Below are 16958 nucleotides of genomic sequence, written 5' to 3' on the forward strand. Positions count from 1 at the left end.
ATTAATGTCCTATTAGCAGCCAGGGTCATGTACGGACGGCCTACCATATATGCGGTGTGCAGCTTGTATGAAGTATATGGTAATTACGCTACAAAACTATTTATTGATTGATGCTTCTGCTACTTACTTATACATGGCTTTTATTTGCCGCCATGACATTATCTCTTACATGCAGAGACCTGTGATGGTCTTTTAAACCATCATCATGAAACATCGAGAGATATTGTGCAATACTTATTCATTTGGAAATTCCAACATCAATTTACTTTTTAGAAATGTCAGTGCAATCTTCAGTCGCATTTTCTAGAGCGTGACTTAGGATTCTTCTCACATTGATGATCTAAATCATCCCTTAAATTCTACAATGAACTTATATTAGTTACTGTAATATTAATTCATTTATGCCCAGTGATTTGCGTACACTTTAACATAGGCAGCACAGCAGGTTTTACCAATAAAGTTTAAACTTAAGACTACTTGAGGTTTTAAAAAAGGCGTTACAAAATCATGTGATTGGTTATCCATGACCGAGTTTGTGGTATATATAGTGTGCCCTTCGATTGTGCGCGTGGTCACGTTCCTACTTTGTACATCACAATACGTAAACATATTAATTTGACAATAGCGCTGAGGTACAAATGATCTAAAGATAATTTCAGAGAGCTTTAAAAATCACTTCCATTTCCCAGTCTTAAAACAGACTGGTGAAATCGGCTTAAACATGCCAGTAATCACATCTGTCCCTTTACCCCGGTCAAGCCCATTCTAAGGCTAAACAAAGTCCACTGTCCATTGTTAAAATGTATGTACAAATATACTTAATACCAACATTAACCCGCGAATCGACCGTCTACCGGCCGGGGACCCTACACATGTCTCTAGGTGTTTTCTTTGATATAAGTGTCACAATATACAGTGTAATGACAATACATATTTATATATAACAATGGTATCGGACCACATTCACCGTTTTTAACACATTAATACAATGTACAGGTAGATTTACCCAGGTAAGTACAGCGCGCTCAATCGAGCATAAAGCTGTTTCAAGGAGGTGCTCATGCGTGGTTATGTTGGTTAAATATGGCAGGTAGAATATACATTCAAGTAATGCTATCTTCTCATGTGTGTAGATGTTGTTAGCTTATCATTTATAGGCCAATCTAACAAAATGATTGGTGGTGTTTGGCGTATATTTATTAAATAGATACGGTGAAATAATTCACCCATGAAACATTTAACGTATTTACATGTGATGTGCACTTAAATCATACGTTCGTGTTTATCGTACACTCTCCCATACTTCATGTACAAGTACCATAACCCCAATAAACCGCCAGGAAAAGTCTTGCTGTGATTTCGTTGAGACATTTTAGAAGATTATAGAGTCTGCTTTATACGGATGCAAGCGATTGAAGTCCAATTACTTTTGCACACAACTTTGGGATATTTTCATAAGGATATATTCTCTATATTATTCAGCAAAGTTTGATACTTTATTTTTTCACAAAAAAATTATGGAACTTTAAAAATTGCTTTACTAGTTATCTTTGTTTCCATACTAAATTAATTTTTCGGATTGCCAATTCTTACTTTGAGTTTGAACGTTATTCATTTGAATTCTTGATGCAATATAATGTACAAGAGGCCCATGGGCCTTAACGGTCATCTGACTATTAGTACAATACAACATAATCGTTTAAAGATTTTAGCCTATTTGACCACTGTGACCTTGATTGAAGGTCAAGGTAATTCATTTGAACAAACTTGGTAGTCCTTCATCCCAGCATGCTACATGCCCAATATCAGTACCCTGGGCCTTCTGGTTCTTAAGAAGAATTCATTTAAAGATTTTAGCCTATTTGACCCCTGTGACCTTGAATGAAGATTAAGGTCATTCATTTGGACAAACTTGGTAGCCCTTCATCCCAGCATGCCACAGGCCTAATATCAGGTCTCTAGGCCTCATAGTTATTCACAAGAATTTGTTTAAATGATTTTAGCCTATTTGACCCCTGTGACCTTGAATGAAGGTCAAGGTCATTTATTTGAACAAACTTGGTAGCCCTTCATCCCAGCATCCTACAGGCCAAATATCAGTACCCTGGGTCTTCTGGTTCTTGAGAAGAAGTCGTTTAAAGATTTTAGCCTTTTTGACCCCTGTGACCTTGAATGAAGGTTAAGGTCATTCATTTGAACAAACTTGGTAGCCCTTCATCCCAGCATCCTACAGGGCAAATATCAGTACCCTGGGCCTTCTGGTTCTTGAGAAGAAGTCGTTTTAAAGATTTTAGCCTATTTGACCCTCGTGACCTTGAATGAAGGTCAAGGTCATTTATTTGAACAAACTTGATAGCCCTTCATCCCAGCATGCCACAGGCCTAATATCAGGTCTCTAGGCCTCTTAGTTATTCACAAGCAGTTGTTTAAAGGATTTTAGCCCATTTGACCAGTGTGACCTTGAATGAAGGTCAAGGTCATTTATTTGAACAAACTTGGTAGCCCTTCATCCCAGCATCCTACAGGGCAAATATCAGTACCCTGGGCCTTCTGGTTCTTGAGAAGAAGTTGTTTAAAGATTTTAGCCTTTTTGACCCCTGTGACCTTGATTGAAGGTCAATGTCATTCATTTGAACAAACTTGGTAGCCCTTCATCCAAGCATGTCACAGGCCCAATATCAGTACCCTGGGCCTTCTGGTTCTTGAGAAGAAGTTGTTTAAAGATTTTAGCCTATTTGACCCTCGAGACCTTGAATGAAGGTCAAGGTCATTTATTTGAACAAACTTAGTAGCCCTTCATCCCAGCATGCCACAGGCCTAATATCAGGTCTCTAGGCCTCTTAGTTATTCACAAGAAGTTATTTAAAGGATTTTAGCCTATTTGACCCCTGTGACCTTGAATGAAGGTCAAGGTCATTTATTTGAACAAACATGGTAGCCCTTCATCCCAGCATCCTACAGGGCAAATATCAGTACCCTGGGCCTTCTGGTTCTTGAGAAGAAGTTGTTTAAAGATTTTAGCCTATTTGACCCCCGTGACCTTGAATGAAGGTCAAGGTCATTTATTTGAACAAACTTGGTAGCCCTTCATCCCAGCATGCCACAGGCCTAATATCAGGTCTCTAGGCCTCTTAGTTATTCACAAGAAGTTGTTTAAAGGATTTTAGCCTATTTGACCAGTGTGACCTTGAATGAAGGTCAAGGTCATTTATTTGAACAAACTTGGTAGCCCTTCATCCCAGCATCCTACAGGGCAAATATCAGTACCCTGGGCCTTCTGGTTCTTGAGAAGTTGTTTAAAGATTTTAGCCTTTTTGACCCCTGTGACCTTGAATGAAGGTCAAGGTCATTCATTTGAACAAACTTGTTAGCCCTTCATCCAAGCATGTCACAGGCCCAATATCAGTACCCTGGGCCTTCTGGTTCTTGAGAAGAAGTTGTTTAAAGATTTTAGCCTATTTGACCCTCGAGACCTTGAATGAAGGTCAAGGTCATTTATTTGAACAAACTTAGTAGCCCTTCATCCCAGCATGCCACAGGCCTAATATCAGGTCTCTAGGCCTCTTAGTTATTCACAAGAAGTTATTTAAAGGATTTTTAGCCTATTTGACCCCTGTGACCTTGAATGAAGGTCAAGGTCATTTATTTGAACAAACTTGGTAGCCCTTCATCCCAGCATGCCACAGGCCAAATATCAGTACCCTGGGCCTTCTGGTTCTTGAGAAGAAGTTGTTTAAAGATTTTAGCCTATTTGACCCTCGTGACCTTGAATGAAGGTCAAGGTCATTTATTTGAACAAACTTGGTAGCCCTTCATCCCAGCATGCCACAGGCCTAATATCAGGTCTCTAGGCCTCTTAGTTATTCACAAGAAGTTGTTTAAAGGATTTTAGCCTATTTGACCCCTGTGACCTTGAATGAAGGTCAAGGTCATTTATTCGAACAAACTTGGTAGCCCTTCATCCCAGCATCCTACAGGGCAAATATCAGTACCCTGGGCCTTCTGGTTCTAGAGAAGAAGTTGTTTAAAAATTTTAGCCTTTTTGACCCCTGTGACCTTGAATGAAGGTCAAGGTCATTCATTTGAACAAACTTGGTAGCCCTCCATCCCAGCAACCTACACGCCAAATATGAGTACCCTGGGCCTTCTGGTTCTTGAGAAGAAGTCGTTTGAATAAAAAGTTTACGCACGGCGCACGGCGGGACGGCGGACGGCGCACGACGACGGACGGTGCATGATGACAATAGGTCATCCTGACCCTTCTGGTCTTGATGCAATATAATGTAAAATCGATACGATATAAAGGAAAATAAAAACATATAGCTATGAAAAAATCAAGTGAATGGCGCAAAATCCAGTGTTATCGTGACGTCGCAAATGAGACTGTGATGTTGCAATCTGATTAAAACGCAGATCCTTATAACCACTCCGTTGATAATGAGCATCTGTATTTTAATCAGATTGGTGATGTTGCATATTGATTTCGGAAAATAATGCCTTGAAAAATCAATGGAATTATGTACTTTATTTTGTTTAAATAAAATAAATTCTACTCATTGATTTTACTATCTATGAATTTCTTCGGGTTATAAATTATGCTTTCTCCCAGGGAAATATCGAGTGTTAGATGTTTTCTGGGAACTCCATTATCCCATATTTTCTTAATACTTTTTTTCAGATGAAAAGATAAACTTTGGACTTTTAACGGAATGTTTTGAAATTATGTATCGTCCCATTCCTTTCTATTGAAAGAAAAAATGTCAATTTAAATTTAAAACCAGTCGGGCTTTAAAGGTGGTATACTATCAACAAATGTGTGTTTGTTTTTTTTTTAATTTTTATTTCTTCTCATTAATAAAACTGGATCTGATGAATTAGTGTTTTCTTCAGCAGAAAATGTTACTCACTTTACGCTATTACAATTGTACCATAATTAACAAGTTTGAGCTTCTTATTTTTTAAAGATAAAATACTCAAATTTCATTTGTTTTCATACCAAATCCGAATTTTTGATTGGCAGATTGTTTTTCTTCATATACAGTAAAGAAAATAACCGAGAATGGCGCGAAAACCCGACTCTTATAGTTAAAAAATAGTGATAGAGTTTAAATGAAGAAAAAATCCGATAATGGCGCGAAAATCCGAAGTTATCATGACGTCACAATAGAGACGCCGACGTTGCGTGTTGATTAAGAAAAAATAATGCATTGGCAAATCAATTGACTCTTACGTTTAAATAATATGTTTCCTTCAGTTTATTAAATTTATTTTTTATTAAGTCTATTAAAACTGTCACGGTGTGAATGACAATGAGGAGACGACACCGATATACAGTTACTGAAACTTTTATTCACTATAATTTAGCGCTGTCCTTCCTGGTCTACTATCAAGGAATTGTACTATAACGCAAAAAGTTCCAAAGTACTGTATAGGTGAAATTAATCATCCAATATGGTTACGATACAAATGTTCGTGGTCCACAATAACTACGGTATTTTACGTGGGACGGTCACTACTGTGATCCGAAATCCGACATAATTTTCTACAACGTTCTTATTTATACAAAATTAACGCAATTGACAACATGCAGCATGAAACTACTTCTATTGGTCAAACAATCAATTTAGTGGGAATGGTTAACACTGTACCGTTCACCCCTTAAAGCTGGACAAGTTATTGACATGTCTAAACAATTAATACGTCTGGCAGGTTAACCTCATATTCTTAATTACCCCTAAGTAACTCAAACACTACGAGTATCCACAATAGCCCTAATTACTGCAAGTGTGCAAACACTTCTTATTTTCCAGCGTTTAATCTCTTCAACTCTACTAGTCTACTTCCCACAAAATACCGGATATATTTACTTTCATGAAATATGTTTTAATTGTATATCATTAACTAATTATTATATAACACAAATCAATGAAACCTAAATAAATGTGATCCTTGTCACACTATCAACGACGTCGCCACTGTGTTTCTAAAAGTATATTATTATTTTGTTTTATACTTATACAAGTTTCGTTGTTATGACAAAAGAAGGCCTTAAAGTGGAAAATTAGATTTTTTGCATTTCTTTCTACACTGAAGTGTATTTTTAGCATTTTAAAAATTTCACATATTCAAATGCAACAGAATAATACACAGACCATTTTGACAAGATAATATACTTCTTTTCATATGTAAAAATGAAACGTAAATGTGACAAAAACGATGATAATTGTACATTTTATTTTAAGAAGTATTTCTATTCTGGGAGTATTTTCTGAATATAGAAGACAGAATAACTCAACTGATTGTCGGTTTTGATTCAAAGTTTTGTTTTAAAATAAAGGAACGTTTTCTCAATTATGCAAACTTTGTTAGTTATCAGTTAGAATGCTGATAAGGTAAATATTGTGATTTGATGTCTGTGTCAAAATGGCCAAATTTCACTATAATGACAAAAATGCGAAAAAGGAGCACACGATTTGTTTTTCTTTTATTTACTCTGATCAGTTTCTGAAACGTTTTGTAATAAAACGGTCCAAATGTTATCAACGTTCGTCTTTCAATCTTTTGAAGTTTGGTAAAAATGTTCATTGGTAAATTGATTGTTCTCCTAACAAGATGCCCATTGGCCTTAACGGTCACCCGAGTTCAGATACAGAATGAAACAAAGACATATAAACACTATATATTTGCCCATCAGGCCCTTGAAGTCAGTCAGTGGTTTTATAAATTTGACTTTTTGATCTACGAAGAGTATTCGGTTCCATCAAATCCGTGAAAGACTTTTGAAATGTTTTCCATTTTGACCCCTTTTGGCCCCTAGAGATCGGCCAGGACCGATATGGATATGACTTTAAAATGCTTTCTCAGGCAAATAATTCTAACCCAGATTGACTTTGAAAAGCAAATGATGTTCATAAATGTGTTTTTCCCAATAAGATATAGTAAACTTGACCCTCTCCCCAGGGTGAAACACGAGACCCCAGGGTGATATAATTCACAATTTTTGTAAAGGACCTGAAGACCTTTCCATCTATGAAAAGTATTTGATTCTACCAGTTGATTCTACCAGTTCCAGAATTTCAGATGAATTTTTTTGAAGTTTTAGACTATTTGATCCATTTTGGCCCCGACCCGAAGGCCCCTGTGGGTCAGTCTTGGAAAAATTGTTAATAGGATTCAATTGCCATCTCAAAGGGTTACTTATGACAACATTTGACTAATTTACTATATATAATTATTAATGACCAAATTATGTTCAAAATGTGTTTTTCCTATATAAACTATAGCAAACTTAACCCCCTCCCTAATTGGGAACCCCGAGACCCCAGGGTCGTATAATTCACAGTCAATTTTACCCCTTTTGGCCTCTCGCACAGCCCCCTGGGGGTGGGGACCGTATTATTCACAATTTTGATTGGTTTATGCCTTAGAAGGTTTATGCAAAATTTTATTAAACTTGCTTCAGCAGTTTTGGAGAAGAAGTCGAAAATGTAAATTGTTACGGACATACGACGCACGACGACGGACAAAAGGCGATTAGAATAGGTCACTTGAGATGTTGTCTCAGGTGACCTAAAAAGTGGTTAATATGAATTAAACATCAGGTTTTGAAAACAACTTGTTTGTTTAGTTGAAGTATTAACCGCTAAGGTCATGTAAGGACGGCCTCCCATGTATGCGGTGTGTTGCGTGTAGGTAGGGCGAGATGCGTGCCTTGGGAGACTGCGGTATATTAGTGTTGTGTCCTATTGTATAGTGGATCTCTTGTCCTTTTTATTGTGCTATATAAATGAAGCATGAGGCCCAAGACACCAAGCAACACACCCTACCCGGTTACATTATACTGACCGAGACAAAATTGGTTGATATATAGAAATTGCATCACGTCCCCTGTTCCGAACACATTATACTGAATTTGAAGCAGGAGCATACATTACAAAATCTGCAAAAACATACCGTTTCTTCACACGTTTATCTAACTAGCTCAAGTTTCAGTCGGTCTATAGTATCGTTTATATATCGAAATATCGTTGTTTGTTTGAGTTTTACGACCCATCAACAAATATCGTTGTTTGTTTGAGTTTTACGACCCATCGACAAGTAGGATCATTTAGCACCAAACCATATGTCAATCATTGGCATTGTAAAAACCCTCCCTTCTTTGCATCGATATTGACTTAAATATTTATGGAAAGTTTTATGTACATTGAACCTTATGAAGAAAACACTTTCAAGGTGTGTATACATCTATGACTCACATTTTGGGGTTTTCCCAGTAATAAATACACAAGGTGCCTTTGTGGCATTGCCTATTCGAAGAACAAGATATCCATCCCCTTAATATTCCATTAGAAAAATAATAGTATCATCACAGCTGATCAACAGTTCCACTACACAAGAAGACACAACATGAATATACCGCAGTCTCCCAAAACACGCACCTAGCACAACATACACGCAACACAACGCATACATGGGAGGCCGTCCTTACATGACCATAGCTGTTAATAGGACGTTAATTAATCAAACAAACAAACAAACATATAATGTCACCTTTCTGATTCTAAACGATAAATAAACAAATGAAATGCTAGTTTTTCTTCGATAATTCATTGGAAACCATCTAGTTTGATGAAGTAAGTTCTGAAAATCATTCAAATACACGGACAATAATGTAAGTCTTGTATGATGTCAATAAACAATTAATTGCATGATTTACTTTATTTTATGTTCATGCATGTTACATATCTTTTGTTTGTGTAATTGATTAACGTTTTAAGCACTGAGCAGGAACAGAAACAACAACTTTTGTAGACTTTGGTGTGTCTCGTACAGGAGACAGAACCCGGTGCGTATCTCACAGGGGCGAGCGCTTAACAAAAACCAAAAATGAAATGGCGTCCAGGGAGACGTTAGTGATAATAAAATCGTAGTAAAAATATGATAACGGGTTAAGACAATTGGGTCACGCTAGGCAGGAACGAAGAACGGATTCTCTTTCACGAAATGCGTTTATAAAATCAAAACTGCTCGTGTCAGTCTCGGGTTTGATGTACATGTTTGTTTGATTTATCAGCGTCCTATTAACAGCTATGGTCATGTAAGGACGGCCTCCCATGTATGCTGTGTGTTGCGTGTATGTTGTGCGAGGTGCGTGTTTTGGGAGACTGCGGTATATTAGTGTTGTGTCTTCTTGTATAGTGGAACTATTGCCCTTTTTATAGTGCTATATCACTGAAGCATGCTGCCGAAGACACCAAGCAACACACCCCACCCGGTCACATTATACTGACAACGGGCGAACCAGTCGTCCCACTCCCTGTATGCTGAGCGCTAAGCAGGAGCAGAAACTACCACTTTTATAGACTTTGGTATGTCTCGGCCAGGGGACAGAACCCAGAGCCTTCCTTATAAAATCAAAACTGCTCGTGTCAGTCTCGGGTTTGGTGTACATAATACATCGTCTGGAATTATTTTAAAATGATCCTATCAACAACCATCCTGCCAGTTTCAGAGAAAGCTCGGTAATTAAGTATATTTACGAAATATCTTCTTTCTTTAAATGTAAATGTATATCCTGTTCGTTTGAAAGGGGATAGTATATATAAACGTCATGACGGTACAATCACTTACTCCTCCTATTTTCTGTCTCACCAATCTGTCGTTGCCCAGATCTAATTTTTCGAATGATGAAATTTTATGAAATCGTATACATTTTTGACAAAATAAGTGTTCAGGTAAACAGACTTTAAACACGTATCCTTTTAAGATTTCTATCTTGTTTCAAAAGTGTATATACATGTTTATTACCTATTGCACAATACCTCAATATTTTACCTTTTGCGCTTTTCTATTTTTAGACCTTACGACGGCAAATTTTAACTTACAGTATCAATTCCGCGATACAATAATCCCATGGCGCGGCGTCCGTCCGTCAACATTTCCTTTACATCGCTTCTAGTCGTAGAGTTATGCATAAAATGTAACATGAATTTAACAAGAAACATACACGAGAAAGGGAACAGAGTTTGTATAAATCTTGTCTCGACGCTCCAACATTGGGATGGAGTAAATAGCGGTAAATCCTTTAAATCATCAAGTCATAGAGATATGCATGGATAGTAAGCAGAACTTGTCCAGAAACATCCTTGGGGAAGGGTAGCTGTGTTTATATAAATTTTATTTCTATTCACATTACACTTTTCTCCCGGAGCAGCAGGGGGCTATAGCGCTAAACTTTTTTTGTTTGTTTGTTTGATTCATTAACGTCCTAATAACAGCTATGGTCATGTATGGACGGCCTCCCACGTATGTGGTTTGTTGTCTGTATGTTGTGCAAGGTGCGTCTTTTGGGAGACTGCGGTATATTCATGTTGTGTCTTCTTGTATAGTGGAACTGTTGCACTTTTTATATTGCTATATCACTGAAGCATGCCACCGAAGATACCAAACAACACACCCCACCCTGTCACATTATACTGGCAACGGGCGAACCAGTCGTCACACTCCCTGTATGCTGAGCGCTAAGCAGGAGCAGAAACTACCACTTTTATCAACTTTGGTGTGTCTCGGCCAGGGAACAGAACCCAGAGCCTTCCTCACAAGGGCGAACGCTCAACTCAATGCCAAAAGTGAGATGGTACCAAGTAAGGCATTAGGAAAGATAAAGTCAGTTAGGAAGAAGAGAAAAGATAAGATCCTAAATTTAGTCGCCTCGTACGATCATGCAATAGGGGGGCAGCATGTACAATTCTAACGCCCTACCTGCAGGGCCATAGCGCTAAGCAGTGGTGAATCATTTAGATATCAACTGGTAACAGAGTTCATGGACTGTACCCACGTGTCGCTAGAAACACTCTTAGTGAAAGCACAGTTCGTATAATTGGTTCTCAGTTGGGGCCCAATAGGGAATGTATAGGTAATGTTTAAAACCCTTAAGGAAATAAACTCTTAACCTATATCCAGAACATTACTTTGGCATAACAAACCAGGTGATCGATGCAGGACCACTGATATATTTGTCATAACTTTTGAAGATTACTATTATTTTCATATCTTTACACAAAAGTCATAAGCGGAGATAATCGTCATATTTCTTGAAAAAAATCTTGTAAAATATCGGTCACCTGTGTCGAAGTTTACAGATCTCTGGAAAAACCAGGTTTCAAACGCTAAATTTATGTTATACATTTTTTTGCAACTTGATATTGCTATCAATAAAACACTTAAAGAAATCCAAAATGTTGAAAGATAGGGTAATTAAAATGTCATTGTCGTGCATTGTTTGTCATAGTTTGAGACCGTACATTTTGACTGTTGATCGTGACCAACCTCGGATGAGTCGAATACCCCGTATTCCTCGAACTTTTGACCTGGTCCCTTGCTGTTCGAGTTATAGGGGTTTTACTGTATTTGCATACATGTATAATGTACTATGAAATATACACAAGATCATTGAAGAGCACTTCACACACTGAATACATAAGAGGCCGTCTTTAATTATACCGACTGTTATAATAAGACGTTAATTAAATCAAACAAACGAAATGTTAATTTACGTTGTAGTCCATAAGTACACGAAAAACAGTGGCAGAAAACTACCTAGATGTAGGGCGTCCTTTACAAATGACCGTTTATTAAATATTTGAAATATTTATTTGTTCTGTTTTCTCATACTCTTTGTTTGTTTGTGTTTCTTTATAAAAATGAACATTTTGAGTAAAAGGCAGGGCTTTGTTCATTGATTTGTTGGATACTGCTTTAATGATTTTCTCGGTCCAAAGACGTATTTTCAATGCCGTATGACCAATCTTATGCTGTAGCTACAATTGTATGTGTGAAAAGACCACTTATCGTAGAGGTGTATGTATGAACGTTTGGGATTGGTCATTTAACTTGGGCTTGACGTACCAGGAAGAGAGGTGTTTTACGCTACGTGCGATAAGTCATGAATGACCTTGTATCTCAGAATAAGTTAAACGTTTCGTTTAGCATATAGACTTCATTTTCTTTTCCATTAACATTTTATCTATATTCCTTTTCAAAATATCTTAACTTTAATGTATTTACACGTACATATCGTCGCGCTTAAATGAATTCATATCTTAGCATAAGCCATAAAAGGTATTAAATACCACAAGATTGATATATATATATATATATTTCTATTGTAAATGTTCGAAGTGAGAGTATCGATATAAATATCTTGTAACATGCATTAAAAATATATCATACAGGTATATGTCAATCATATTGGTTCCATTAAAGTTAAAAGTGGAAAATTGATATTGCAATTTGATTTATAGATAATCACATATACCGATAGGCCTAATTAACATCCTTAAACAGTTAAACTGACTAAATTACGACCTCAGGTAGGGCGTTAGAATTGTACCTGCTGCCACTATTGCATGATCGTAAAAGGCGACTAAATTTAGGATCTTTTCTTTTCTCTTCTTCCTTACATGACCATAGCTGTTAATAGGACGTTAATTAATCGAGCAAACACCTCCCTGTGAACAATGTTTGTTTGTTTGTTTGTTTAATTAACGTCCTATTAACAGCTATGGTCATGTAAAGACGGCCTCCCATGTATGCTGTGTGTTGCGTGTATGTTGTGCGAGGTGCGTGTCCTGGGAGACTGCGGTATATTCATGTAGTGTCTTCTTGTATAGTTGAACTTTTGCCCTTTTTATAGTGCTATATCACTGAAGCATGCCGCCGAATACACCAAGCAACACACCCCACCCGGTCACATTATACTGACAACGGGCGAACCAGTCGTCCCACTCCCTGTATGCTGAGCGCTAAGCAGGAGCAGAAACTACCACTTTTATAGACTTTGGTGTGTCTCGGCTAGGGGACAGAACCTAGAGCCTTCCTCACAGGGGCGAACGCTCAACTCAAGGCCAAAAGTGAGGCGGTGCCAAGGGAGGCATTAGGAAGGATAAAGTCAGTTAGGAAGAAGAGAAAAGATAAGATCCTAAATTTAGTCGCCTTTTACGATCATGCAATAGAGGCAGCAGGTACAATTCTTACGCCCTACCTGCAACAATGTGCTGTGTTCTTGGAGACGTGTTGTGTCTCCTTGTGATAGTGAATTTTACCCCTTCTGTAGTATATCTCCGTGGTGGCTTTTGCTCTGTATCAAGGGAATTGGAGAAGACAACACCCACCGTACACTAAATATAGACTACATCGCATACATGAGGCTAGGTGTTAATATGACGTTAATTAATGAAACAAAGAAGACAAGCAAATTAGTTTAGTTAGCAGTTGTACCGCTTTGCAGCTGTGAAAAATACCCAAAACTTCATCCACCCGATGAACATGAACATCATTTTTGTTTGTTTGATGAATATGTAAGGACGGCCTCCTATGTCTGACAATTCAATTATAAGGCCCTACCTGCAGGGCCAACATGATCATCAAGAAACTTTGAGACAAGGATTTGATATATCTACCGTAATAAATTTAAGGATTAACTTCAATATATTTGTATGCTATGTTACATTGTCACAAAAATGTGAGTGTACTGTAAATAAACTTCGAAACAGTTTATGAGAGTATAGTGTTCCTGTAGGTAGGATGTAAAATTGTACCTGCTGCCCCTATTGCATGATCGTAAACGGCAACTTAATTTAGGATATTATTTTTCTTCCTCCCTACCGGCTCCCTTGAAACCACCTGAGTTTGTCCCCTGACCGAGACACCATGGTCTATAAAATTGGTAGTTTCTGCTCCTGCTTAGCGCGCAGCAAACTTGAGAGTGGGGCGACTGATTCGTCCGTTGCACATATAATGTGACGGGGTGGGTTGTGTTGTTTGGTGTCATCGGCGACATGCTTCAGTTTTATACAGCAAGACAGAACACGAGTATACCTCAGTCTCCCAAAACACGCAGGTCATACACACTTCACATTGCATACATGGGAGACTGTCGTTACATGACCACAGGAGTTAATAGAACGTTACTTAATCAAACAATGGACGAAAATATGTCATGATTTGCAAAGTTGAAATTCAGTCAGTAACAGCTGATAATTGCATAATTTCATTACAGGAAAACATAGGAAAAGTTTAAAGAACAAGAGGCCCAAGAGGCCTTGACGGTCACCTGAGTGTTGATATAGAAAGAGCATTGCAAAGTTGGTTCAAATCTGTAAAAAGTGTTTACAAATTAGAATAAACTTTAAAGTTGAACATTCGTATTAGAATTTTTATTTTTCATTTTGATAGTTTGTGCTATTATGTTACCAAACCTTATGCTTTAAATTCCAATTTGCTTTGCCAACGTTAAACAACAAAACCAAACTAGAAGTCAGTCAGAGTCAGTGATTTTATAAATTTCACTTTTTAATCTATGAAGATTATTTGGTTCCATCAAACCTTTGAATTCGGAAGAAGATTTTTGAAATTTTAACCATTTTGACCAATTTTGGCCCCGCCCCTCTGGTCCCTGGGGGTCAGCCAGGCCCAATATGGACATGGTGTTAAAATGATATTTCAGGCTAATAATTCTAACCCAGTTTGACTAATTTTCTATGAAAAATAAGCAAAAAATGTTCATAAATGTGCTTTTTCTATATAAATTTTAGTAAACTTGATCCCCCTCCCCAGGGGGGAACACGAGACCCCAGGGTCATATAATTCATAATTTTTGTAAAGGACCCCAAGACCTTTCCATAGAGTATGTCATCTTACCATTTCCAGAATTTCAGAAGATTTTTGAAGTTTTAGCCTATTTGACCCCTTTTGGTCCCGCCCCTAAGGTTCAGTCATGTTCAATTTTGTTTATAGGATTCAATAGCCATTGCCCTGCAGGTAGGGCGTTAGAATTGTACCTGCTGCCCCTATTGCATGATCGTAAAAGGCGACTAAATTTAGGATCTTATCTTTTCTAATCTTCCTAACTGACTTTATCCTTCCTAATGCCTCCCTTGGCACCGCCTCACTTTTGGCCTCGAGTTGAGCGTTCGCCCCTGTGAGGAAGGCTCTGGGTTCTGTTCCCTGGCCGAGACACACCAAAGTCTGTAAAAGTGGTAGGCAGGCCACTCATGTTGTTGCATTCGGTCAATGTCACAACCAAGCCGATCAAGGATAACAGAAAAGTATGTTGCAGGCCTTCAATTTCGTCCTCACCATATACAGCCAATTCTCCATCAGTTTCTGGAAAGTTAACTGGGAAGAAAATCTGCATGTGTGTTAAGAGATGTGAAGAGTCTAGGTCTCCAACCCTCTTGTTAACATGGTAAAGCACTGCTTCATTCATATTCCGGCATTTCTGATTCAGATGATCATCATTAAGTGGTTTATTGGATAGTTTCACATCACGGAAATTATTTTCTCTCAAACCTACACTTGTAATACTGGATGGTATAGGACAATACACTCATGTCGCCTGAGGCTGTATTTCGTGGGGTGTGTTGCTTGGTGTCTTCGGCGACATGCTTCAGTGATATAGCAAAAAAGGGCAATAGTTCCACCATACAAGAAGATATAACATGAATTTACCGCATTCTCCCAAAACACGCACCTCCCACAACATACACGCAACACACCGCATACATGGGAGGCCGTCCTTACATGACCATAGCTGTTAATAGGACGTTAATTAATCAATCAAACAAACAAACAAACCCATGCAATAAAGCCTCTTGACGTCACAGCGTCAACAAAATTACTATTTTCTAGGTACAATTTTGACAATTTCTTTCAGAAAGTAGGATGGATTTACTTTAAAAGATACATACAACGAGGTTTTCGTTGAAGCTATCACGTAATTTTCATGTAGGGGATATCAACTTGCAGTTGCGGTTTTCTCGAATTTATTTAAAAATTGGCATAACAAAAATATAACTGTTGGTGGTAAACCCGTTTTCTACAGGGCTTGGTATAGATTAGGAGTTCACACAATTGCTGATCTTCTGAAAGATCAAATAAATTTTTTTTTTTACTCTTTTGAAGAATTTTTACAAAAATATGATAATTTACACACCAACTTCCTTCAATTTCAAGGACTAATATCTGCTGTTCGTAAACGTCTGCCTAACCCTCAGCCGCAAAACCTATTACCACTTATACGTCCATATGTTCCCCTAAATATACAGATTTTCTTTTCAAATATAAAAAAATCAAAATTTCTACATACTATTCTTAATAAGTCAGAAACTGAACCAACAGGTAAGCTGAAATGGCAAGAATTTTTATTAGATGAAGAAGAGTGGAAGCATATTTATAACATTCCTTTTAAAGTAACAAAAACACTAAACTTCAATGGCTTCAGTTTCGTATTTCTCATTATATTCTGACCACCAATTCAAAATTATTTAAGTATAGTATAGTAGCTAGCCCTATGTGTACTTTCTGTAATTCAGAGAGAGAAACAATAATTCATTTAATGTCGGAATGTCGAGAAGTACAAAATCTATTGCAAAACTTTGAAACTCTTTTAGATGCTCTTTATATTCTTTTTTCAATTAACAAACAATCTTTTCTTCTTGGTCTTATAACTAACAACCTTAACGCAACTGTTGATAATGTTATACTTTTAATCATTAAAAAATACATTTACAGAACGAGATGTTTTCATAAAACCTTAAATATAAACAAATTGGCAAAAAATATAAAAGAATATCATAATATTCACAGACACATATCAAATGGTCAAAATGATTTTTTGAAAGCAAAATTTATAAAAAGTTGGAGTAAGTGGATACCGTTTATACAATTTGATATATGAACTCTTTTTACGAAAAGAAAATAACCAAAGATAATTGATTTTAAATCCTGACAGCTTACCTGTATTACTTTTACAACAAATTATCTACCATTAGATAAAAAAAATACATATTTCCACATCTCGACTCTATCCTCCTATACAACTATTTCCTCTCTAACCTATCTTCTTAACCTCTTATAAATGTCATGTATGTCTGAACTAATGTGGGTGTATGGAAACC

The 16958-nt window shown here is 37.2% G+C and overlaps 1 protein-coding gene across 3 annotated transcripts in view; it reads right to left on the reverse strand.

Moving 5' to 3' along the window:
* The window catches only part of LOC138309095 (uncharacterized), a 206746-nt gene that overhangs the window by 188824 nt on the left and 964 nt on the right, over nucleotides 1-16958 (reverse strand). The gene's annotated exons all lie outside the window — the stretch shown is intronic.

This window comes from Argopecten irradians, chromosome 15 (assembly GCF_041381155.1).
Source record: "Argopecten irradians isolate NY chromosome 15, Ai_NY, whole genome shotgun sequence".
Taxonomy (NCBI): Eukaryota; Metazoa; Mollusca; class Bivalvia; order Pectinida; family Pectinidae; genus Argopecten; species Argopecten irradians.